General features: G+C 43.6%; 25 non-coding genes across 25 annotated transcripts; all 25 read left to right on the top strand.

Annotated features, from left to right (window-relative positions):
- The first annotated feature begins 947 nt into the window (after positions 1-947).
- Positions 948-1,029, top strand: TRNAS-UGA (transfer RNA serine (anticodon UGA)). The gene has a single exon. It is a non-coding gene; the product is annotated as a tRNA-Ser (tRNA).
- A 544-nt stretch (positions 1,030-1,573) lies between these two features.
- TRNAS-UGA (transfer RNA serine (anticodon UGA)) lies at positions 1,574-1,655 on the top strand. The gene has a single exon. It is a non-coding gene; the product is annotated as a tRNA-Ser (tRNA).
- Positions 1,656-2,822: 1,167 nt separating this feature from the next.
- TRNAS-UGA (transfer RNA serine (anticodon UGA)) lies at positions 2,823-2,904 on the top strand. The gene has a single exon. It is a non-coding gene; the product is annotated as a tRNA-Ser (tRNA).
- Positions 2,905-3,448: 544 nt separating this feature from the next.
- On the top strand, positions 3,449-3,530 carry TRNAS-CGA (transfer RNA serine (anticodon CGA)). The gene has a single exon. It is a non-coding gene; the product is annotated as a tRNA-Ser (tRNA).
- A 543-nt stretch (positions 3,531-4,073) lies between these two features.
- TRNAS-CGA (transfer RNA serine (anticodon CGA)) lies at positions 4,074-4,155 on the top strand. Its single transcript has one exon. It is a non-coding gene; the product is annotated as a tRNA-Ser (tRNA).
- Positions 4,156-5,323: 1,168 nt separating this feature from the next.
- TRNAS-UGA (transfer RNA serine (anticodon UGA)) lies at positions 5,324-5,405 on the top strand. Its single transcript has one exon. It is a non-coding gene; the product is annotated as a tRNA-Ser (tRNA).
- A 544-nt stretch (positions 5,406-5,949) lies between these two features.
- TRNAS-CGA (transfer RNA serine (anticodon CGA)) lies at positions 5,950-6,031 on the top strand. The gene has a single exon. It is a non-coding gene; the product is annotated as a tRNA-Ser (tRNA).
- Positions 6,032-6,573: 542 nt separating this feature from the next.
- Positions 6,574-6,655, top strand: TRNAS-CGA (transfer RNA serine (anticodon CGA)). The gene has a single exon. It is a non-coding gene; the product is annotated as a tRNA-Ser (tRNA).
- Positions 6,656-7,822: 1,167 nt separating this feature from the next.
- On the top strand, positions 7,823-7,904 carry TRNAS-UGA (transfer RNA serine (anticodon UGA)). The gene has a single exon. It is a non-coding gene; the product is annotated as a tRNA-Ser (tRNA).
- Positions 7,905-8,448: 544 nt separating this feature from the next.
- Positions 8,449-8,530, top strand: TRNAS-UGA (transfer RNA serine (anticodon UGA)). Its single transcript has one exon. It is a non-coding gene; the product is annotated as a tRNA-Ser (tRNA).
- Positions 8,531-9,697: 1,167 nt separating this feature from the next.
- Positions 9,698-9,779, top strand: TRNAS-UGA (transfer RNA serine (anticodon UGA)). Its single transcript has one exon. It is a non-coding gene; the product is annotated as a tRNA-Ser (tRNA).
- A 544-nt stretch (positions 9,780-10,323) lies between these two features.
- TRNAS-CGA (transfer RNA serine (anticodon CGA)) lies at positions 10,324-10,405 on the top strand. The gene has a single exon. It is a non-coding gene; the product is annotated as a tRNA-Ser (tRNA).
- A 543-nt stretch (positions 10,406-10,948) lies between these two features.
- TRNAS-CGA (transfer RNA serine (anticodon CGA)) lies at positions 10,949-11,030 on the top strand. Its single transcript has one exon. It is a non-coding gene; the product is annotated as a tRNA-Ser (tRNA).
- Positions 11,031-12,198: 1,168 nt separating this feature from the next.
- TRNAS-UGA (transfer RNA serine (anticodon UGA)) lies at positions 12,199-12,280 on the top strand. Its single transcript has one exon. It is a non-coding gene; the product is annotated as a tRNA-Ser (tRNA).
- A 544-nt stretch (positions 12,281-12,824) lies between these two features.
- Positions 12,825-12,906, top strand: TRNAS-CGA (transfer RNA serine (anticodon CGA)). The gene has a single exon. It is a non-coding gene; the product is annotated as a tRNA-Ser (tRNA).
- A 542-nt stretch (positions 12,907-13,448) lies between these two features.
- Positions 13,449-13,530, top strand: TRNAS-CGA (transfer RNA serine (anticodon CGA)). The gene has a single exon. It is a non-coding gene; the product is annotated as a tRNA-Ser (tRNA).
- A 1,167-nt stretch (positions 13,531-14,697) lies between these two features.
- TRNAS-UGA (transfer RNA serine (anticodon UGA)) lies at positions 14,698-14,779 on the top strand. Its single transcript has one exon. It is a non-coding gene; the product is annotated as a tRNA-Ser (tRNA).
- A 544-nt stretch (positions 14,780-15,323) lies between these two features.
- On the top strand, positions 15,324-15,405 carry TRNAS-UGA (transfer RNA serine (anticodon UGA)). Its single transcript has one exon. It is a non-coding gene; the product is annotated as a tRNA-Ser (tRNA).
- Positions 15,406-16,572: 1,167 nt separating this feature from the next.
- Positions 16,573-16,654, top strand: TRNAS-UGA (transfer RNA serine (anticodon UGA)). The gene has a single exon. It is a non-coding gene; the product is annotated as a tRNA-Ser (tRNA).
- Positions 16,655-17,198: 544 nt separating this feature from the next.
- Positions 17,199-17,280, top strand: TRNAS-CGA (transfer RNA serine (anticodon CGA)). The gene has a single exon. It is a non-coding gene; the product is annotated as a tRNA-Ser (tRNA).
- Positions 17,281-17,823: 543 nt separating this feature from the next.
- Positions 17,824-17,905, top strand: TRNAS-CGA (transfer RNA serine (anticodon CGA)). The gene has a single exon. It is a non-coding gene; the product is annotated as a tRNA-Ser (tRNA).
- A 543-nt stretch (positions 17,906-18,448) lies between these two features.
- On the top strand, positions 18,449-18,530 carry TRNAS-UGA (transfer RNA serine (anticodon UGA)). Its single transcript has one exon. It is a non-coding gene; the product is annotated as a tRNA-Ser (tRNA).
- Positions 18,531-19,073: 543 nt separating this feature from the next.
- On the top strand, positions 19,074-19,155 carry TRNAS-UGA (transfer RNA serine (anticodon UGA)). The gene has a single exon. It is a non-coding gene; the product is annotated as a tRNA-Ser (tRNA).
- Positions 19,156-19,699: 544 nt separating this feature from the next.
- Positions 19,700-19,781, top strand: TRNAS-CGA (transfer RNA serine (anticodon CGA)). The gene has a single exon. It is a non-coding gene; the product is annotated as a tRNA-Ser (tRNA).
- A 547-nt stretch (positions 19,782-20,328) lies between these two features.
- TRNAS-CGA (transfer RNA serine (anticodon CGA)) lies at positions 20,329-20,410 on the top strand. Its single transcript has one exon. It is a non-coding gene; the product is annotated as a tRNA-Ser (tRNA).
- Positions 20,411-20,636: the final 226 nt, after the last annotated feature.

The raw sequence follows: 20,636 nt of genomic DNA, 5'->3' as shown, positions 1-20,636 counted from the left end.
TAATTTTTTTTATGAAGCGTGTCTTGTTTAGGCTTTTGGACTCTTTCTGAGTACACTTAAGGGCCCGTTGCCACCGCCGTAATATATAGAAACGAGGGTAGAAATGTGCAGTGATTGATTACCGCTCATCTGTGCCCTGTCACTCATTTTGAGTGATGCATATTGCTATTTTTATTAATTGTATGAAAGCATGCGAAATAAGTGAGGACAACAGGGCACTGCTGGTATGTGCCCCGTCCTTCCGTTACTTTATTTTTTAGGTCTCGACCTGACATGAGTAGCGCATGGCTCGTATACGACAACTGTGACATCATACTCACGCAGCTGCGATGGCCGAGTGGTTAAGGCGTTGGACTTGAAATCCAATGGGGTTTCTCCGCGTAGGTTTGAATCCTGCTTGCAGCGGCATGAGATTTTGCATGAACACAATTTGGTTTAGTTAAGTAAATGTTCACTTCTCATTACGCAATCCTCATCAAGTCACAGAGTTAAACTGCAAAAACTCATACTAGATGTAAACATTGAGACAATTTCCACACTCAGGAAGTGTTTTAGAGAGCAGGTGGCTCGAAAGGGTTCGTAGTCTGGACCTGTCCTGCCTGATCTAGACAAGTCATGAAAAGAGTACTTTTTTTATGAAGCGTGTCTTGTTTAAGCTTTTGGACTCTTTCTGAGTACACTTAAGGGCCCGTTGCCACCGCCGTAATATAGGGAAACGAGGATAGAAATGTGCAGTGATTGATTACCGCTCATCGGTGCCCTGTCACTCACTTTGAGTGATGCGTATTGCTATTTTTATTAATTGTATCAAAGCATGCAAAATAGGTGAGGACAACAGGGCACTGCTGGTACGTGCCCCGTCCTTCTGTTACTTTATTTTTTATGTCTCGGCCTGACGTGAGTAGTGCATGGCTCGTATACGACAACTGTGACATCATACTCACGCAGCTGCGATGGCCGAGTGGTTAAGGCGTTGGACTTGAAATCCAATCGGGTTTCCCCGCGTAGGTTCAAATCCTGCTTGCAGCGTCATGAGATTTTGCATGAACACCATTTGGTTTAGTTAAGTAAATGTTTACTTCTTGTTACGCAATCCTCATCAAGTCACAGAGTTAAACGGCAAAAACTCAAACTAGATGTAAACATTGAAACAATTTCCACACCTAGGAAGTGTTTTAGAGAGCAGGTGGCTCGGAAGGGTTTGTAGTCTGGACCTATCCTGCCTGATCTAGACAAGTTACGAAATTAGTAATTTTTTTTTATGAAGCGTGTCTTGTTTAGGCTTTTGGACTCTTTCTGAGTACACTTAAGGGCCCGTTGCCACCGCCGTAATATATGGAAACGAGGGTAGAAATGTGCAGTGATTGATTACCGCTCATCGGTGCCCTGTCACTCACTTTGAGTGATGCGTATTGCTATTTTTATTAATTGTATGAAAGCATGCCAAATAAGTGAGGACAACAGGGCACTGCTGGTACGTGTCCCGTCCTTCTGTTACTTTATTTTTTATGTCTCGGCCTGACGTGAGTAGTGCATGGCTCGTATACGACAACTGTGACATCATACTCACACAGCTGCGATGGCCGAGTGGTTAAGGCATTGGACTTGAAATCCAATGGGGTTTCCCCGCGTAGGTTCGAATCCTGCTTGCAGCGTCATGAGATTTTGCACGAACACCATTTGGTTTAGTTAAGTAAATGTTTACTTCTTGTTACGCAATCCTCATCAAGTCACAGAGTTAAACGGCAAAAACTCAAACTAGATGTAAACATTGAAACAATTTCCACACCTAGGAAGTGTTTTAGAGAGCTGGTTGCTCGGAAGGGTTTGTAGTCTGGACCTGTCCTGCCTGATCTAGACAAGTCATGAAAAGAGTACTTTTTTTTATGAAGCGTGTCTTCTTTAAGCTTTTGGACTCTTTCTGAGTACACTTAAGGGCCCGTTGCCACCGCCGTAATATAGGGAAACGAGGATAGAAATGTGCAGTGATTGATTACCGCTCATCGGTGCCCTGTCACTCACTCTGAGTGATGCGTATTGCTATTTTTATTATTTGTATGAAAGTATGCGAAATAAGTGAGGACAACAGGGCACTGCTGGTATGTGCCCCGTCCTTCCGTTACTTTATTTTTTAGGTCTCGACCTGACATGAGTAGCGCAGGGCTCATATACGACAACAGTGACATCATACTCACGCAGCTGCGATGGCCGAGTGGTTAAGGCGTTGGACTTGAAATAGAATGGGGTTTCCCCACGTAGGTTCTAAACCTGCTTGCAGCGGCATGAGATTTTGCATGAACACTATTTGGTTAAGTTAAGTTAATGTTCACTTCTCATTACGCAATCCTCATCAAGTCACAGAGTTAAACTGCAAAAACTCAAACTAGATGTAAACATTGAGACAATTTCCACACCCAGGAAGTGTTTTACAGAGCAGGTGGCTCGGAAGGGTTCGTAGTCTGGACCTGTCCTACCTGATCTAGACAAGTCATGAAAAGAGTACTTTTTTTTATGAAGCGTGTCTTGTTTAAGCTTTTGGACTCTTTCTGAGTACACTTAAGGGCCCGTTGCCACCGCCGTAATATAGGGAAACGAGGATAGAAATGTGCAGTGATTGATTACCGCTCATCGGTGCCCTGTCACTCACTTTGAGTGATGCGTATTGCTATTTTATTAATTGTATGAAAGCATGCAAAATAAGTGAGGACAACAGGGCACTGCTGGTACGTGCCCCGTCCTTCTGTTACTTTATTTTTTATGTCTCGGCCTGACGTGAATAGTGCATGGCTCGTATACGACAACTGTGACATCATACTCACAAAGCTGCGATGGCCGAGTGGTTAAGGCATTGGACTTGAAATCCAATGGGGTTTCCCCGCGTAGGTTCGAATCCTGCTTGCAGCGTCATGAGATTTTGCATGAACACCATTTGGTTTAGTTAAGTAAATGTTTACTTCTTGTTACGCAATCCTCATCAAGTCACAGAGTTAAACGGCAAAAACTCAAACTAGATGTAAACATTGAGACAATTTCCACACCCAGGAAGTGTTTTAGAGAGCAGGTGGCTCGGAAGGGTTCGTAGTCTGGACCTGTCCTGCATGATCTAGACAAGTCATGAAAAGAGTAATTATTTTTTTATGAAGCGTGTCTTGTTTAGGCTTTTGGACTCTTTCTTAGTACACTTAAGGGCCCGTTACCACGGCCGTAATATAGGGAAAAGAGGGTAGAAATGCGCAATGATTGATTACCACTCATCTGTGCCTTTTCACTCACTTTGAGTGATGCATGTTGCTATTTTTATTAATTGTATGAAAGCATGCAAAATAAGTGAGGACAACAGGGCACTGCTGGTACGTGCCCAGTCCTTCTGTTACTTTATTTTTTGGTCTCGGCCTGACATGAGCAGAGTATGGCTCGTATACGACAACAGTGACATCATACTAATGCAGCTGCGATGGCCGAGTGGTTAAGGCGTTGGACTCGAAATCCAATGGGGTTTCCCTGCGCAGGTTCGAATCCTGCTTGCAGCGTAGTGTGATTTTGCATGAACACCATTTGGTTTAGTTAAGGAAATGTTCGCTTCTTGTTCGCAATCCTCATCAAGTTACAGAGTTAAATGGAAAAAACTCAAACTAGATGTAAACATTGAGACAATTTCCACACCCAGGAAGTGTTTTAGAGAGCTGGTGGCTCAGAAGGGTTTGTAGTCTGGACCTGTCCTGCCTGATCTCGACAAGTCATGAAAAGAGTACTTTTTTTTTATGATGCATGTCTTGTTTAGGCTTTTGGACTCTTTCCTAGTACACTTAAGGGCCTGTTACCACCGCCGTAATATAGGGAAAAGTGGGTAGAAACATGCAGTGATTGATTACCACTCATCTGTGCCCTTTCACTCACTTTGAGTGATGCATGTTGCAATTTTTATTAATTGTATGAAAGCATGCAAAATAAGTGAGGACAACAGGGCACTGCTGGTACGTGCCCCGTCCTTCCGTTACTTTATTTTTTTGGTCTCCGCCTGACATGAGCAGAGCATGGCTCGTATACGACAACAGTGACATCATACTCATGCAGCTGCGATGGCCGAGTGGTTAAGGCGTTGGACTCGAAATCCAATGGGGTTTCCCTGCACAGGGTCGAATCCTGCTTGCAGCGTAGTGTGATTTTGCATGAACACCATTTGGTTTAGTTAAGGAAATGTTCACTTCTCGTTACGCAATCCTCATCAAGTCACAGAGTTAAATGGCAAAAACTCAAACTAGATGTAAACATTGAAACAATTTCCACACCTAGGAAGTGTTTTAGAGAGCAGGTGGCTCGGAAGGGTTTGTAGTCTGGACCTATCCTGCCTGATCTAGACAAGTTACGAAATGAGTAATTTTTTTTATGAAGCGTGTCTTGTTTAGGCTTTTGGACTCTTTCTGAGTACACTTAAGGGCCCGTTGCCACCGCCGTAATATATGGAAACGAGGGTAGAAATGTGCAGTGGTTGATTACCGCTCATCTGTGCCCTGTCACTCATTTTGAGGGATGCATATTGCTATTTTTATTAATTGTATGAAAGTATGCGAAATAAGTGAGGACAACAGGGCACTGCTGGTATGTGCCCCGTCCTTCCGTTACTTTATTTTTTAGGTCTCGACCTGACATGAGTAGTGCATGGCTCGTATACGACAACAGTGACATCATACTCATGCAGCTGTGATGGCCGAGTGGTTAAGGCGTTGGACTTGAAATCCAATGGGGTTTCCCTGCGTAGGTTTGAATCCTGCTTGCAGCGGCATGAGATTTTGCATGAACACCATTTGGTTTAGTTAAGTAAATTTTCACTTCTCATTACGCAATCCTCATCAAGTCACAGAGTTAAACTGCAAAAACTCAAACTAGATGTAAACATTGAGACAATTTCCACACTCAGGAAGTGTTTTAGAGAGCAGGTGGCTCGGAAGGGTTCGTAGTCTGGACCTGTCCTGCCTGATCTAGACAAGTCATGAAAAGAGTACTTTTTTTTATGAAGCGTGTCTTGTTTAAGCTTTTGGACTCTTTCTGAGTACACTTAAGGGCCCGTTGCCACCGCCGTAATATAGGGAAACGAGGATAGAAATGTGCAGTGATTGATTACCGCTCATCGGTGCCCTGTCACTCACTTTGAGTGATGCGTATTGCTATTTTTATTAATTGTCTGAAAGCATGCAAAATAAGTGAGGACAACAGGGCACTGCTGGTACGTGCCCTGTCCTTCTGTTACTTTATTTTTTATGTCTCGGCCTGACGTGAGTAGTGCATGGCTCGTATACGACAACTGTGACATCCTACTCACGCAGCTGCGATGGCCGAGTGGTTAAGGCGTTAGACTTGAAATCCAATGGGGTTTCCCCGCGTAGGTTCGAATCCTGCTTGCAGCGTCATGAGATTTTGCATGAACACCATTTGGTTTAGTTAAGTAAATGTTTACTTCTTGTTACGCAATCCTCATCAAGTCACAGAGTTAAACGGCAAAAACTCAAACTAGATGTAAACATTGAGACAATTTCCACACCCAGGAAGTGTTTTAGAGAGCAGGTGCCTCGGAAGAGTTCGTATTCTGGACCTGTCCTGCATGATCTAGACAAGTCATGAAAAGAGTAATTATTTTTTTATGAAGCGTGTCTTGTTTAGGCTTTTGGACTCTTTCTTAGTACACTTAAGGGCCCGTTACCACCGCTGTAATATAGGGAAAAGAGGGTAGAAATGCGCAATGATTGATTACCACTCATCTGTGCCCTTTCACTCACTTTGAGTGATGCATGTTGCTATTTTTATTAATTGTATGAAAGCATGCAAAATAAGTGAGGACAACAGGGCACTGCTGGTACGTGCCCCGTCCTTCTGTTACTTTATTTTTTGGTCTCGGCCTGACATGAGCAGAGTATGGCTCGTATACGACAACAGTGACATCATACTCATGCAGCTGCGATGGCCGAGTGGTTGAGGCGTTGGACTCGAAATCCAATGGGGTTTCCCTGCGCAGGTTCGAATCCTGCTTGCAGCGTAGTGTGATTTTGCATGAACACCATTTGGTTTAGTTAAGGAAATGTTCACTTCTTGTTCGCAATCCTCATCAAGTCACAGAGTTAAATGGAAAAAACTCAAACTAGATGTAAACATTGAGACAATTTCCACACCCAGGAAGTGTTTTAGAGAGCAGGTGGCTCGGAAGGGTTTGTAGTCTGGACCTGTCCTGCCTGATCTAGACAAGTCATGAAAAGAGTACTTTTTTTTATGATGCATGTCTTGTTTAGGCTTTTGGACTCTTTCATAGTACACTTAAGGGCCTGTTACCACCGCCGTAATATAGGGAAAAGTGGGTAGAAACATGCAGTGATTGATTACCACTCATCTGTGCCCTTTCACTCACTTTGAGTGATGCATGTTGCTATTTTTATTAATTGTATGAAAGCATGCAAAATAAGCGAGGACAACAGGGCACTGCTGGTACGTGCCCCGTCCTTCCGTTACTTTATTTTTTTGGTCTCCGCCTGACATGAGCAGAACATGGCTCGTATACGACAACAGTGACATCATACTCATGCAGCTGCGATGGCCGAGTGGTTAAGGCGTTGGACTCGAAATCCAATGGGGTTTCCCTGCGCAGGTTCGAATCCTGCTTGCAGCGAAGTATGATTTTGCATGAACTCCATTTGGTTTAGTTAAGGAAATGTTCACTTCTCGTTACGCAATCCTCATCAAGTCACAGAGTTAAATGGCAAAAACTCAAACTAGATGTAAACATTAAAACAATTTCCACACCTAGGAAGTGTTTTAGAGAGCAGGTGGCTCGGAAGGGTTTGTAGTCTGGACCTATCCTGCCTGATCTAGACAAGTTACGAAATGAGTAATTTTTTTTATGAAGCGTGTCTTGTTTAGGCTTTTGGACTCTTTCTGAGTACACTTAAGGGCCCGTTGCCACCGCCGTAATATATAGAAACGAGGGTAGAAATGTGCAGTGATTGATTACCGCTCATCTGTGCCCTGTCACTCATTTTGAGTGATGCATATTGCTATTTTTATTAATTGTATGAAAGCATGCGAAATAAGTGAGGACAACAGGGCACTGCTGGTATGTGCCCCGTCCTTCCGTTACTTTATTTTTTAGGTCTCGACCTGACATGAGTAGCGCATGGCTCGTATACGACAACTGTGACATCATACTCACGCAGCTGCGATGGCCGAGTGGTTAAGGCGTTGGACTTGAAATCCAATGGGGTTTCTCCGCGTAGGTTTGAATCCTGCTTGCAGCGGCATGAGATTTTGCATGAACACAATTTGGTTTAGTTAAGTAAATGTTCACTTCTCATTACGCAATCCTCATCAAGTCACAGAGTTAAACTGCAAAAACTCATACTAGATGTAAACATTGAGACAATTTCCACACTCAGGAAGTGTTTTAGAGAGCAGGTGGCTCGAAAGGGTTCGTAGTCTGGACCTGTCCTGCCTGATCTAGACAAGTCATGAAAAGAGTACTTTTTTTATGAAGCGTGTCTTGTTTAAGCTTTTGGACTCTTTCTGAGTACACTTAAGGGCCCGTTGCCACCGCCGTAATATAGGGAAACGAGGATAGAAATGTGCAGTGATTGATTACCGCTCATCGGTGCCCTGTCACTCACTTTGAGTGATGCGTATTGCTATTTTTATTAATTGTATCAAAGCATGCAAAATAGGTGAGGACAACAGGGCACTGCTGGTACGTGCCCCGTCCTTCTGTTACTTTATTTTTTATGTCTCGGCCTGACGTGAGTAGTGCATGGCTCGTATACGACAACTGTGACATCATACTCACGCAGCTGCGATGGCCGAGTGGTTAAGGCGTTGGACTTGAAATCCAATCGGGTTTCCCCGCGTAGGTTCAAATCCTGCTTGCAGCGTCATGAGATTTTGCATGAACACCATTTGGTTTAGTTAAGTAAATGTTTACTTCTTGTTACGCAATCCTCATCAAGTCACAGAGTTAAACGGCAAAAACTCAAACTAGTTGTAAACATTGAAACAATTTCCACACCTAGGAAGTGTTTTAGAGAGCAGGTGGCTCGGAAGGGTTTGTAGTCTGGACCTATCCTGCCTGATCTAGACAAGTTACGAAATTAGTAATTTTTTTTTATGAAGCGTGTCTTGTTTAGGCTTTTGGACTCTTTCTGAGTACACTTAAGGGCCCGTTGCCACCGCCGTAATATATGGAAACGAGGGTAGAAATGTGCAGTGATTGATTACCGCTCATCGGTGCCCTGTCACTCACTTTGAGTGATGCGTATTGCTATTTTTATTAATTGTATGAAAGCATGCCAAATAAGTGAGGACAACAGGGCACTGCTGGTACGTGTCCCGTCCTTCTGTTACTTTATTTTTTATGTCTCGGCCTGACGTGAGTAGTGCATGGCTCGTATACGACAACTGTGACATCATACTCACACAGCTGCGATGGCCGAGTGGTTAAGGCATTGGACTTGAAATCCAATGGGGTTTCCCCGCGTAGGTTCGAATCCTGCTTGCAGCGTCATGAGATTTTGCACGAACACCATTTGGTTTAGTTAAGTAAATGTTTACTTCTTGTTACGCAATCCTCATCAAGTCACAGAGTTAAACGGCAAAAACTCAAACTAGATGTAAACATTGAAACAATTTCCACACCTAGGAAGTGTTTTAGAGAGCTGGTTGCTCGGAAGGGTTTGTAGTCTGGACCTGTCCTGCCTGATCTAGACAAGTCATGAAAAGAGTACTTTTTTTTATGAAGCGTGTCTTCTTTAAGCTTTTGGACTCTTTCTGAGTACACTTAAGGGCCCGTTGCCACCGCCGTAATATAGGGAAACGAGGATAGAAATGTGCAGTGATTGATTACCGCTCATCGGTGCCCTGTCACTCACTCTGAGTGATGCGTATTGCTATTTTTATTATTTGTATGAAAGTATGCGAAATAAGTGAGGACAACAGGGCACTGCTGGTATGTGCCCCGTCCTTCCGTTACTTTATTTTTTAGGTCTCGACCTGACATGAGTAGCGCAGGGCTCATATACGACAACAGTGACATCATACTCACGCAGCTGCGATGGCCGAGTGGTTAAGGCGTTGGACTTGAAATAGAATGGGGTTTCCCCACGTAGGTTCTAAACCTGCTTGCAGCGGCATGAGATTTTGCATGAACACTATTTGGTTAAGTTAAGTTAATGTTCACTTCTCATTACGCAATCCTCATCAAGTCACAGAGTTAAACTGCAAAAACTCAAACTAGATGTAAACATTGAGACAATTTCCACACCCAGGAAGTGTTTTACAGAGCAGGTGGCTCGGAAGGGTTCGTAGTCTGGACCTGTCCTACCTGATCTAGACAAGTCATGAAAAGAGTACTTTTTTTTATGAAGCGTGTCTTGTTTAAGCTTTTGGACTCTTTCTGAGTACACTTAAGGGCCCGTTGCCACCGCCGTAATATAGGGAAACGAGGATAGAAATGTGCAGTGATTGATTACCGCTCATCGGTGCCCTGTCACTCACTTTGAGTGATGCGTATTGCTATTTTATTAATTGTATGAAAGCATGCAAAATAAGTGAGGACAACAGGGCACTGCTGGTACGTGCCCCGTCCTTCTGTTACTTTATTTTTTATGTCTCGGCCTGACGTGAATAGTGCATGGCTCGTATACGACAACTGTGACATCATACTCACAAAGCTGCGATGGCCGAGTGGTTAAGGCATTGGACATGAAATCCAATGGGGTTTCCCCGCGTAGGTTCGAATCCTGCTTGCAGCGTCATGAGATTTTGCATGAACACCATTTGGTTTAGTTAAGTAAATGTTTACTTCTTGTTACGCAATCCTCATCAAGTCACAGAGTTAAACGGCAAAAACTCAAACTAGATGTAAACATTGAGACAATTTCCACACCCAGGAAGTGTTTTAGAGAGCAGGTGGCTCGGAAGGGTTCGTAGTCTGGACCTGTCCTGCATGATCTAGACAAGTCATGAAAAGAGTAATTATTTTTTTATGAAGCGTGTCTTGTTTAGGCTTTTGGACTCTTTCTTAGTACACTTAAGGGCCCGTTACCACGGCCGTAATATAGGGAAAAGAGGGTAGAAATGCGCAATGATTGATTACCACTCATCTGTGCCTTTTCACTCACTTTGAGTGATGCATGTTGCTATTTTTATTAATTGTATGAAAGCATGCAAAATAAGTGAGGACAACAGGGCACTGCTGGTACGTGCCCAGTCTTTCTGTTACTTTATTTTTTGGTCTCGGCCTGACATGAGCAGAGTATGGCTCGTATACGACAACAGTGACATCATACTAATGCAGCTGCGATGGCCGAGTGGTTAAGGCGTTGGACTCGAAATCCAATGGGGTTTCCCTGCGCAGGTTCGAATCCTGCTTGCAGCGTAGTGTGATTTTGCATGAACACCATTTGGTTTAGTTAAGGAAATGTTCGCTTCTTGTTCGCAATCCTCATCAAGTTACAGAGTTAAATGGAAAAAACTCAAACTAGATGTAAACATTGAGACAATTTCCACACCCAGGAAGTGTTTTAGAGAGCTGGTGGCTCAGAAGGGTTTGTAGTCTGGACCTGTCCTGCCTGATCTCGACAAGTCATGAAAAGAGTACTTTTTTTTTATGATGCATGTCTTGTTTAGGCTTTTGGACTCTTTCCTAGTACACTTAAGGGCCTGTTACCACCGCCGTAATATAGGGAAAAGTGGGTAGAAACATGCAGTGATTGATTACCACTCATCTGTGCCCTTTCACTCACTTTGAGTGATGCATGTTGCAATTTTTATTAATTGTATGAAAGCATGCAAAATAAGTGAGGACAACAGGGCACTGCTGGTACGTGCCCCGTCCTTCCGTTACTTTATTTTTTTGGTCTCCGCCTGACATGAGCAGAGCATGGCTCGTATACGACAACAGTGACATCATACTCATGCAGCTGCGATGGCCGAGTGGTTAAGGCGTTGGACTCGAAATCCAATGGGGTTTCCCTGCACAGGGTCGAATCCTGCTTGCAGCGTAGTGTGATTTTGCATGAACACCATTTGGTTTAGTTAAGGAAATGTTCACTTCTCGTTACGCAATCCTCATCAAGTCACAGAGTTAAATGGCAAAAACTCAAACTAGATGTAAACATTGAAACAATTTCCACACCTAGGAAGTGTTTTAGAGAGCAGGTGGCTCGGAAGGGTTTGTAGTCTGGACCTATCCTGCCTGATCTAGACAAGTTACGAAATGAGTAATTTTTTTTATGAAGCGTGTCTTGTTTAGGCTTTTGGACTCTTTCTGAGTACACTTAAGGGCCCGTTGCCACCGCCGTAATATATGGAAACGAGGGTAGAAATGTGCAGTGGTTGATTACCGCTCATCTGTGCCCTGTCACTCATTTTGAGGGATGCATATTGCTATTTTTATTAATTGTATGAAAGTATGCGAAATAAGTGAGGACAACAGGGCACTGCTGGTATGTGCCCCGTCCTTCCGTTACTTTATTTTTTAGGTCTCGACCTGACATGAGTAGTGCATGGCTCGTATACGACAACAGTGACATCATACTCATGCAGCTGTGATGGCCGAGTGGTTAAGGCGTTGGACTTGAAATCCAATGGGGTTTCCCTGCGTAGGTTTGAATCCTGCTTGCAGCGGCATGAGATTTTGCATGAACACCATTTGGTTTAGTTAAGTAAATTTTCACTTCTCATTACGCAATCCTCATCAAGTCACAGAGTTAAACTGCAAAAACTCAAACTAGATGTAAACATTGAGACAATTTCCACACTCAGGAAGTGTTTTAGAGAGCAGGTGGCTCGGAAGGGTTCGTAGTCTGGACCTGTCCTGCCTGATCTAGACAAGTCATGAAAAGAGTACTTTTTTTTATGAAGCGTGTCTTGTTTAAGCTTTTGGACTCTTTCTGAGTACACTTAAGGGCCCGTTGCCACCGCCGTAATATAGGGAAACGAGGATAGAAATGTGCAGTGATTGATTACCGCTCATCGGTGCCCTGTCACTCACTTTGAGTGATGCGTATTGCTATTTTTATTAATTGTCTGAAAGCATGCAAAATAAGTGAGGACAACAGGGCACTGCTGGTACGTGCCCTGTCCTTCTGTTACTTTATTTTTTATGTCTCGGCCTGACGTGAGTAGTGCATGGCTCGTATACGACAACTGTGACATCCTACTCACGCAGCTGCGATGGCCGAGTGGTTAAGGCGTTAGACTTGAAATCCAATGGGGTTTCCCCGCGTAGGTTCGAATCCTGCTTGCAGCGTCATGAGATTTTGCATGAACACCATTTGGTTTAGTTAAGTAAATGTTTACTTCTTGTTACGCAATCCTCATCAAGTCACAGAGTTAAACGGCAAAAACTCAAACTAGATGTAAACATTGAGACAATTTCCACACCCAGGAAGTGTTTTAGAGAGCAGGTGCCTCGGAAGAGTTCGTATTCTGGACCTGTCCTGCATGATCTAGACAAGTCATGAAAAGAGTAATTATTTTTTTATGAAGCGTGTCTTGTTTAGGCTTTTGGACTCTTTCTTAGTACACTTAAGGGCCCGTTACCACCGCTGTAATATAGGGAAAAGAGGGTAGAAATGCGCAATGATTGATTACCACTCATCTGTGCCCTTTCACTCACTTTGAGTGATGCATGTTGCTATTTTTATTAATTGTATGAAAGCATGCAAAATAAGTGAGGACAACAGGGCACTGCTGGTACGTGCCCCGTCCTTCTGTTACTTTATTTTTTGGTCTCGGCCTGACATGAGCAGAGTATGGCTCGTATACGACAACAGTGACATCATACTCATGCAGCTGCGATGGCCGAGTGGTTGAGGCGTTGGACTCGAAATCCAATGGGGTTTCCCTGCGCAGGTTCGAATCCTGCTTGCAGCGTAGTGTGATTTTGCATGAACACCATTTGGTTTAGTTAAGGAAATGTTCACTTCTTGTTCGCAATCCTCATCAAGTCACAGAGTTAAATGGAAAAAACTCAAACTAGATGTAAACATTGAGACAATTTCCACACCCAGGAAGTGTTTTAGAGAGCAGGTGGCTCGGAAGGGTTTGTAGTCTGGACCTGTCCTGCCTGATCTAGACAAGTCATGAAAAGAGTACTTTTTTTTATGATGCATGTCTTGTTTAGGCTTTTGGACTCTTTCATAGTACACTTAAGGGCCTGTTACCACCGCCGTAATATAGGGAAAAGTGGGTAGAAACATGCAGTGATTGATTACCACTCATCTGTGCCCTTTCACTCACTTTGAGTGATGCATGTTGCTATTTTTATTAATTGTATGAAAGCATGCAAAATAAGCGAGGACAACAGGGCACTGCTGGTACGTGCCCCGTCCTTCCGTTACTTTATTTTTTTGGTCTCCGCCTGACATGAGCAGAACATGGCTCGTATACGACAACAGTGACATCATACTCATGCAGCTGCGATGGCCGAGTGGTTAAGGCGTTGGACTCGAAATCCAATGGGGTTTCCCTGCGCAGGTTCGAATCCTGCTTGCAGCGAAGTATGATTTTGCATGAACTCCATTTGGTTTAGTTAAGGAAATGTTCACTTCTCGTTACGCAATCCTCATCAAGTCACAGAGTTAAATGGCAAAAACTCAAACTAGATGTAAACATTAAAACAATTTCCACACCTAGGAAGTGTTTTAGAGAGCAGGTGGCTCGGAAGGGTTTGTAGTCTGGACCTATCCTGCCTGATCTAGACAAGTTACGAAATGAGTAATTTTTTTTATGAAGCGTGTCTTGTTTAGGCTTTTGGACTCTTTCTGAGTACACTTAAGGGCCCGTTGCCACCGCCGTAATATATAGAAGCGAGGGTAGAAATGTGCAGTGATTGATTACCGCTCATCTGTGCCCTGTCACTCATTTTGAGTGATGCATATTGCTATTTTTATTAATTGTATGAAAGCATGCGAAATAAGTGAGGACAACAGGGCACTGCTGGTATGTGCCCCGTCCTTCCGTTACTTTATTTTTTAGGTCTCGACCTGACATGAGTAGCGCATGGCTCGTATACGACAACTGTGACATCATACTCACGCAGCTGCGATGGCCGAGTGGTTAAGGCGTTGGACTTGAAATCCAATGGGGTTTCTCCGCGTAGGTTTGAATCCTGCTTGCAGCGGCATGAGATTTTGCATGAACACAATTTGGTTTAGTTAAGTAAATGTTCACTTCTCATTACGCAATCCTCATCAAGTCACAGAGTTAAACTGCAAAAACTCATACTAGATGTAAACATTGAGACAATTTCCACACTCAGGAAGGGTTTTAGAGAGCAGGTGGCTCGAAAGGGTTCGTAGTCTGGACCTGTCCTGCCTGATCTAGACAAGTCATGAAAAGAGTACTTTTTTTATGAAGCGTGTCTTGTTTAAGCTTTTGGACTCTTTCTGAGTACACTTAAGGGCCCGTTGCCACCGCCGTAATATAGGGAAACGAGGATAGAAATGTGCAGTGATTGATTACCGCTCATCGGTGCCCTGTCACTCACTTTGAGTGATGCGTATTGCTATTTTTATTAATTGTATCAAAGCATGCAAAATAGGTGAGGACAACAGGGCACTGCTGGTACGTGCCCCGTCCTTCTGTTACTTTATTTTTTATGTCTCGGCCTGACGTGAGTAGTGCATGGCTCGTATACGACAACTGTGACATCATACTCACGCAGCTGCGATGGCCGAGTGGTTAAGGCGTTGGACTTGAAATCCAATCGGGTTTCCCCGCGTAGGTTCAAATCCTGCTTGCAGCGTCATGAGATTTTGCATGAACACCATTTGGTTTAGTTAAGTAAATGTTTACTTCTTGTTACGCAATCCTCATCAAGTCACAGAGTTAAACGGCAAAAACTCAAACTAGATGTAAACATTGAAACAATTTCCACACCTAGGAAGTGTTTTAGAGAGCAGGTGGCTCGGAAGGGTTTGTAGTCTGGACCTATCCTGCCTGATCTAGACAAGTTACGAAATGAGTAATTTTTTTTTATGAAGCGTGTCTTGTTTAGGCTTTTGGACTCTTTCTGAGTACACTTAAGGGCCCGTTGCCACCGCCGTAATATATGGAAACGAGGGTAGAAATGTGCAGTGATTGATTACCGCTCATCGGTGCCCTGTCACTCACTTTGAGTGATGCGTATTGCTATTTTTATTAATTGTATGAAAGCATGCCAAATAAGTGAGGACAACAGGGCACTGCTGGTACGTGTCCCGTCCTTCTGTTACTTTATTTTTTATGTCTCGGCCTGACGTGAGTAGTGCATGGCTCGTATACGACAACTGTGACATCATACTCACACAGCTGCGATGGCCGAGTGGTTAAGGCATTGGACTTGAAATCCAATGGGGTTTCCCCGCGTAGGTTCGAATCCTGCTTGCAGCGTCATGAGATTTTGCATGAACACCATTTGGTTTAGTTAAGTAAATGTTTACTTCTTGTTACGCAATCCTCATCAAGTCACAGAGTTAAACGGCAAAAACTCAAACTAGATGTAAACATTGAAACAATTTCCACACCTAGGAAGTGTTTTAGAGAGCTGGTTGCTCGGAAGGGTTTGTAGTCTGGACCTGTCCTGCCTGATCTAGACAAGTCATGAAAAGAGTACTTTTTTTTATGAAGCGTGTCTTCTTTAAGCTTTTGGACTCTTTCTGAGTACACTTAAGGGCCCGTTGCCACCGCCGTAATATAGGGAAACGAGGATAGAAATGTGCAGTGATTGATTACCGCTCATCGGTGCCCTGTCACTCACTCTGAGTGATGCGTATTGCTATTTTTATTATTTGTATGAAAGTATGCGAAATAAGTGAGGACAACAGGGCACTGCTGGTATGTGCCCCGTCCTTCCGTTACTTTATTTTTTAGGTCTCGACCTGACATGAGTAGCGCAGGGCTCGTATACGACAACAGTGACATCATACTCACGCAGCTGCGATGGCCGAGTGGTTAAGGCGTTGGACTTGAAATAGAATGGGGTTTCCCCACGTAGGTTCGAAACCTGCTTGCAGCGGCATGAGATTTTGCATGAACACTATTTGGTTAAGTTAAGTTAATGTTCACTTCTCATTACGCAATCCTCATCAAGTCACAGAGTTAAACTGCAAAAACTCAAACTAGATGTAAACATTGAGACAATTTCCACACCCAGGAAGTGTTTTACAGAGCAGGTGGCTCGGAAGGGTTCGTAGTCTGGACCTGTCCTACCTGATCTAGACAAGTCATGAAAAGAGTACTTTTTTTTATGAAGCGTGTCTTGTTTAAGCTTTTGGACTCTTTCTGAGTACACTTAAGGGCCCGTTGCCACCGCCGTAATATAGGGAAATGAGGATAGAAATGTGCAGTGATTGATTACCGCTCATCGGTGCCCTGTCACTCACTTTGAGTGATGCGTATTGCTATTTTATTAATTGTATGAAAGCATGCAAAATAAGTGAGGACAACAGGGCACTGCTGGTACGTGCCCCGTCCTTCTGTTACTTTATTTTTTATGTCTCGGCCTGACGTGAGTAGTGCATGGCTCGTATACGACAACTGTGACATCATACTCACGCAGCTGCGATGGCCGAGTGGTTAAGGTGTTGGACTTGAAATCCAATGGGGTTTCCCCGCGTAGGTTCGAATCCTGCTTGCAGCGTCATGAGGTTTTGCATGAACACCATTTGGTTTAGTTAAGTAAATGTTTACTTCTTGTTACGCAATCCTCATCAAGTCACAGAGTTAAACGGCAAAAACTCAAACTAGATGTAAACATTGAGACAATTTCCACACCCAGGAAGTGTTTTAGAGAGCAGGTGGCTCGGAAGGGTTCGTAGTCTGGACCTGTCCTGCATGATCTAGACAAGTCATGAAAAGAGTAATTATTTTTTTATGAAGCGTGTCTTGTTTAGGCTTTTGGACTCTTTCTTAGTACACTTAAGGGCCCGTTACCACGGCCGTAATATAGGGAAAAGAGGGTAGAAATGCGCAATGATTGATTACCACTCATCTGTGCCTTTTCACTCACTTTGAGTGATGCATGTTGCTATTTTTATTAATTGTATGAAAGCATGCAAAATAAGTGAGGACAACAGGGCACTGCTGGTACGTGCCCCGTCCTTCTGTTACTTTATTTTTTGGTCTCGGCCTGACATGAGCAGAGTATGGCTCGTATACGACAACAGTGACATCATACTAATGCAGCTGCGATGGCCGAGTGGTTAAGGCGTTGGACTCGAAATCCAATGGGGTTTCCCTGCGCAGGTTCGAATCCTGCTTGCAGCGTAGTGTGATTTTGCATGAACACCATTTGGTTTAGTTAAGGAAATGTTCGCTTCTTGTTCGCAATCCTCATCAAGTTACAGAGTTAAATGGAAAAAACTCAAACTAGATGTAAACATTGAGAAAATTTCCACACCCAGGAAGTGTTTTAGAGAGCTGGTGGCTCAGAAGGGTTTGTAGTCTGGACCTGTCCTGCCTGATCTCGACAAGTCATGAAAAGAGTACTTTTTTTTTATGATGCATGTCTTGTTTAGGCTTTTGGACTCTTTCCTAGTACACTTAAGGGCCTGTTACCACCGCCGTAATATAGGGAAAAGTGGGTAGAAACATGCAGTGATTGATTACCACTCATCTGTGCCCTTTCACTCACTTTGAGTGATGCATGTTGCAATTTTTATTAATTGTATGAAAGCATGCAAAATAAGTGAGGACAACAGGGCACTGCTGGTACGTGCCCCGTCCTTCCGTTACTTTATTTTTTTGGTCTCCGCCTGACATGAGCAGAGCATGGCTCGTATACGACAACAGTGACATCATACTCATGCAGCTGCGATGGCCGAGTGGTTAAGGCGTTGGACTCGAAATCCAATGGGGTTTCCCTGCACAGGTTCGAATCCTGCTTGCAGCGTAGTGTGATTTTGCATGAACACCATTTGGTTTAGTTAAGGAAATGTTCACTTCTCGTTACGCAATCCTCATCAAGTCACAGAGTTAAATGGCAAAAACTCAAACTAGATGTAAACATTGAAACAATTTCCACACCTAGGAAGTGTTTTAGAGAGCAGGTGGCTCGGAAGGGTTTGTAGTCTGGACCTATCCTGCCTGATCTAGACAAGTTACGAAATGAGTAATTTTTTTTATGAAGCGTGTCTTGTTTAGGCTTTTGGACTCTTTCTGAGTACACTTAAGGGCCCGTTGCCACCGCCGTAATATATGGAAACGAGGGTAGAAATGTGCAGTGGTTGATTACCGCTCATCTGTGCCCTGTCACTCATTTTGAGGGATGTATATTGCTATTTTTATTAATTGTATGAAAGTATGCGAAATAAGTGAGGACAACAGGGCACTGCTGGTATGTGCCCCGTCCTTCCGTTACTTTATTTTTTAGGTCTCGACCTGACATGAGTAGCGCATGGCTCGTATACGACAACAGTGACATCATACTCATGCAGCTGCGATGGCCGAGTGGTTAAGGCGTTGGACTTGAAATCCAATGGGGTTTCCCTGCGTAGGTTTGAATCCTGCTTGCAGCGGCATGAGATTTTGCATGAACACCATTTGGTTTAGTTAAGTAAATGTTCACTTCTCATTACGCAATCCTCATCAAGTCACAGAGTTAAACTGCAAAAACTCAAACTAGATGTAAACATTGAGACAATTTCCACACTCAGGAAGTGTTTTAGAGAGCAGGTGGCTCGGAAGGGTTCGTAGTCTGGACCTGTCCTGCCTGATCTAGACAAGTCATGATAAGAGTTCTTTTTTTTATGAAGCGTGTCTTGTTTAAGCTTTTGGACTCTTTCTGAGTACACTTAAGGGCCCGTTGCCACCGCCGTAATATAGGGAAACGAGGATAGAAATGTGCAGTGATTGATCACCGCTCATCGGTGCCCTGTCACTCACTTTGAGTGATGCATATTGCTATTTTTATTAATTGTCTGAAAGCATGCAAAATAAGTGAGGACAACAGGGCACTGCTGGTACGTGCCCCGTCCTTCTGTTACTTTATTTTTTATGTCTCTGCCTGACGTGAGTAGTGCATGGCTCGTATACGACAACTGTGACATCATACTCACGCAGCTGCGATGGCCGAGTGGTTAAGGCGTCGGACTTGAAATCCAATGGGGTTTCCCCGCGTAGGTTCGAATCCTGCTTGCAGCGTCATGAGATTTTGCATGAACACCATTTGGTTTAGTTAAGTAAATGTTTACTTCTTGTTACGCAATCCTCATCAAGTCACAGAGTTAAACGGCAAAAACTCAAACTAGATGTAAACATTGAGACAATTTCCACACCCAGGAAGTGTTTTAGAGAGCAGGTGCCTCGGAAGAGTTCGTAGTCTGGACCTGTCCTGCATGATCTAGACAAGTCATGAAAAGAGTAATTGTTTTTTTATGAAGCGTGTCTTGTTTAGGCTTTTGGACTCTTTCTTAGTACACTTAAGGGCCCGTTACCACCGCTGTAATATAGGGAAAAGAGGGTAGAAATGCGCAATGATTGATTACCACTCATCTGTGCCCTTTCACTCACTTTGAGTGATGCATGTTGCTATTTTTATTAATTGTATGAAAGCATGCAAAATAAGTGAGGACAACAGGGCACTGCTGGTACGTGCCCCGTCCTTCTGTTACTTTATTTTTTGGTCTCGGCCTGACATGAGCAGAGTATGGCTCGTATACGACAACAGTGACATCATACTCATGCAGCTGCGATGGCCGAGTGGTTAAGGCGTTGGACTCGAAATCCAATGGGGTTTCCCTGCGCAGGTTCGAATCCTGCTTGCAGCGTAGTGTGATTTTGCATGAACACCATTTGGTTTAGTTAAGGAAATGTTCACTTCTTGTTCGCAATCCTCATCAACTCATAGAGTTAAATGGAAAAAACTCAAACTAGATGTAAACATTGAGACAATTTCCACACCCAGGAAGTGGAAGTGTTTTAGAGAGCTGGTGGCTCGGAAGGATTTGTAGTCTGGACCTGTCCTGCCTGATCTAGACAAGTCATGAAAAGAGTACTTTTTTTATGATGCATGTCTTGTTTAGGCTTTTGGACTCTTTCATAGTACACTTAAGGGCCTGTTACCACCGCCGTAATATAGGGAAAAGTGGGTAGAAACATGCAGTGATTGATTACCACTCATCTGTGCCCTTTCACTCACTTTGAGTGATGCATGTTCCTATTTTTATTAATTGTATGAAAGCATGCAAAATAAGCGAGGACAACAGGGCACTGCTGGTACGTGCCCCGTCCTTCCGTTACTTTATTTTTTTGGTCTCCGCCTGACATGAGCAGAGCATGGCTCGTATACGACAACAGTGACATCATACTCATGCAGCTGCGATGGCCGAGTGGTTAAGGCGTTGGACTCGAAATCCAATGGGGTTTCCCTGCGCAGGTTCGAATCCTGCTTGCAGCGTAGTATGATTTTGCATGAACATCATTTGGTTTAGTTAAGGAAATGTTCACTTCTCGTTACGCAATCCTCATCAAGTCACAGAGTTAAATGGCAAAAACTCAAACTAGATGTAAACATTAAAACAATTTCCACACCTAGGAAGTGTTTTAGAGAGCAGGTGGCTCGGAAGGGTTTGTAGTCTGGACCTATCCTGCCTGATCTAGACAAGTTACGAAATGAGTAATTT

The sequence above is a fragment of the Lissotriton vulgaris genome, chromosome 11, assembly GCF_964263255.1.
Source record: "Lissotriton vulgaris chromosome 11, aLisVul1.2, whole genome shotgun sequence".
In the NCBI taxonomy this organism is placed as follows: Eukaryota; Metazoa; Chordata; class Amphibia; order Caudata; family Salamandridae; genus Lissotriton; species Lissotriton vulgaris.
Note: the sequence above shows the minus strand (reverse complement) of the source record. Positions and strands in the feature narration are given on the sequence as shown.